Source organism: Agrilus planipennis, unplaced genomic scaffold (genome assembly GCF_000699045.2).
Source record: "Agrilus planipennis isolate EAB-ADULT unplaced genomic scaffold, Apla_2.0 scaffold195, whole genome shotgun sequence".
Lineage (NCBI taxonomy): Eukaryota > Metazoa > Arthropoda > Insecta > Coleoptera > Buprestidae > Agrilus > Agrilus planipennis.
Window position 1 is genome coordinate 502,493 of NW_020439173.1, and position 3,295 is coordinate 505,787.

The window sequence follows — 3,295 nt, forward strand, 5'->3', positions numbered from 1 at the left end:
GTCGATGGAACAGAAACCGAACCAACAGACCAATCAACACCGGAGACCCATTAGAAGTGAACGACTACGTTATTAACACCAAAGAAGTCGCAAAAGTCTTTGAGATATTGGGAAGTCGGAAATACTTTGAGAAGAAAAACAAAGAATATCTTCAGAAAAATCCAGATTATCTTGCTTCCAGTTTAGATACATTAGGGGTTAATTATTTGCTATCTCAGGAGTTAATGCTTTCTCATATAAACGAAGAAAATATAATAGATAGCAAGTCTGAAAACATATACTCAGAAATTGCTGAAGAACAACTACAGGAAGTTATAGCTCAAGACACATCCTCACCTGGTGATCAGCTAGGATCATCCCACATTTGTTTAGAAGATATAGAATTGGAATCAGAGGTGATCTACGATCAAGTTCCTGAGGAAAAAGAGATGGCTGATCATCAAAGTATTCAGGATGATGAAGTGGTTAATCCAACCGATTGTGGTGCTATGTCTCTTCTTCTTCCTGAGTTTGAACTGCCTCCACCAATATCCTTCCAGAGAGACACCTATGCTGATGAGGAGGTGAAGAAGGTTCAGGATGTCATGATGAGACAACAGAACCAAAATCCAGAGCCACCCCAGCTTGGATCACTCGGCCTACATGTTGTTCAAAAGAACCCCTCTCAGGCTACCTCAAGTACTGGAGCAATCCCTAAAACCTACTTGGAATCGTCTAGGAGTTTCCTGGCACCAAATAAGGGGAAGGGGAAGCATCAGAAAAAGGATCAGCGGAAAGAGAAATTTGATAAGAATTGGGATGGGGGATCCCAGCTTAAGGACAAGACTAAATCAGATCCATCCCCTGTAAAGAAGCTCTTCAAACACTTAGCTGATATTTTGAAGATTCCATATAAGGGTCAGAAGGTTAAAGAACGATCAAGTGACCTTCACCTTGAGTATATCGGGGACTCCACAATTGAAGGAGTGGCTGACTTCATGGAGATTTGGAAGGGTTTTAATGGGAAATTGTTAGGTGAAGTCAATGCCTCATCCATATCAAATACATATGACTTAAGAGAGTTCATGGAATCAGAAGGGATATCAACTGAAGTTTTGTTATCTCACTGCTTCAATACCATTTCCCTTCATACCCATCTTATAAATCATCTTGTCACAGAACAACAGGAGGCAAGAAAGGACATCCAGAAGGTTATTCAACTCCTGTCACAATCATCCATCAAACATCAGGAAAAACCCAGACAGGTAGTAACTGTTGAGACTCAACAACCTTCCTCTCTGTTCACTCCTCAGATCCTACCTCAGGAAAAGGTCCAGAACGTTAGTCTAACTAGGAAACCAGGAGAAAAAGAGTGGGCTTTCAAGAATAGATGTATCAAAGCAAAGGTGCCGTATGTTCCTTTAAAATCATCTGCTCCCGCGGATCCTCAAAGTAGGAAAGGGTTAACATTAGATAAGCCCAGAGGGGGATTGCCACCAATTGTTCAACAGTCTGTGGATGCCATTTCTGCTCCAAGCCAGAGCATTACTCTGATGGTAATGGAGACACCTTGGTTTAAAAACATTTACCAAAAATTCAACAACAGCTTAGGGGTGAGCAACCAATACGTTGCTGCAATGAGTCTCACAGAGATTGCTGAGACTTTAAGGAACAAGATTCCAAGAAAGTGCTTCACTGATCCCACATATGAGAACCTGGAATATGCTATTTCTGTTAATGATGTTGCAAAGAAAAAAGAGATCCTGAATTTCATCATAAGCACCCTCCAGACTATGAATGAGAAAGAGATGGTATGGCAGAATTTCTACGAATACCGAATGCAAGAAAAAGGGAAAATAGCCGACCACATCTCAGCTGTTGAAATGTTGGTGAAACAATTAAAAGACGTTGGTGAAAACATCAGTGATAGTGCGGTTTGTTCAAAGTTAATCAACAGTTTGCCATCCAAATTCAATGCTTTTCGAACGGCTTGGGACTCAGTCGATAGTTCAAAGCAAACATTCGAGAATTTAACAGCCAGACTTTTGAAAGAAGAAACTCAAATGTCAAACGATAATATAGAATCGCANAACTAATACAGACTGTACTTATTGCGTAAGATCATTAAAAATGATTTATTTGACCTTAAATTAGTTTTTTGTATTTTTCGTACCAACACGCACATTTTGAAAATATTTGTATATGTACATATAGTTATAGGTAGAGATGTGCAAAATGTTTTTTTAAAGGTATTGAAATGCAAAATGCAAATACTTTTTTGATTTGTTATTTCAAATGTAAAGTACAAAATTTCCTTGTTGTATTTTGAATGCTAAATGCAAAATACGTATTTAAAAAATGCTTTTTTCAAATAAATACTTTTTTGTAGTACCTATTTAATTTTCTACATTCACTCAACTATAAAATATTTTTAAGAAAACCTTGCAGGCATTTTCTCATTTTTTTTTAATATTGGAGTTTTTCTAGAGTAATAGTGGTGTTTGCATTATATCACCAGCTGCGAAGATGGAGTATGATTCATATTTTTCTGTTTGAAGTGATTTAGATATAGTTTTTCTATCTTTATGTTATAGTTTCTTCAGTTCAGCAACAAATAATTCTTCTATTTGCTTCCTTATTTACCTTTGTCACCCGTTTCGATTAGGAAAAAGACACTGATGCCAAAATAGTTTGTTTAACGTACAAGATCTGAGCCAAAATAATGCAAATAATTTTATTTATGTAAAACAACAATTCGATGTGGTTTTGCGGGCTGTTTTGTCGTAAATCACAGAATTTCGTAGTTTCTTCCTAAAGGTACGATAAGTGGAGATTTGGCAGGTGCTGATATCAGTTTGGAACTTCAAAATTCCGTGGACCATGACATTGAACCCGGAAAACAATATGGATTCAATATTTTAGATTATCCATTTCCAAGGAGTTTAGAATTTTTTGGGCTCTCTTCAGTTAAAGGATTAAAAGGCATTCATGGAATGTCTCTTTGTCCCTTTTTTAAGTTTCTAATACCTTCAATAACCAATGTGAGCAACTTTCATTCATCATTTTATATAATGTTTGATCGGTGATACTAGCAAAAGTTTTAAGGCAAAAATGTATTTTGCATTGTACAAACAGAAAAAACGTTTAAAAAAATACATAATGTTTTCTCAAAAAGCATTTAAATGCAAGATAAAAATAGGTATTATTTTTTATTTTGTATTTGTATTTTACATGCAAGTATTTCAAATAAATCTCATCTGCAGTCGTGAGATAAAAAATTATCCGGAGACCACTCGGAAGTTGCGTTTCTGAACTC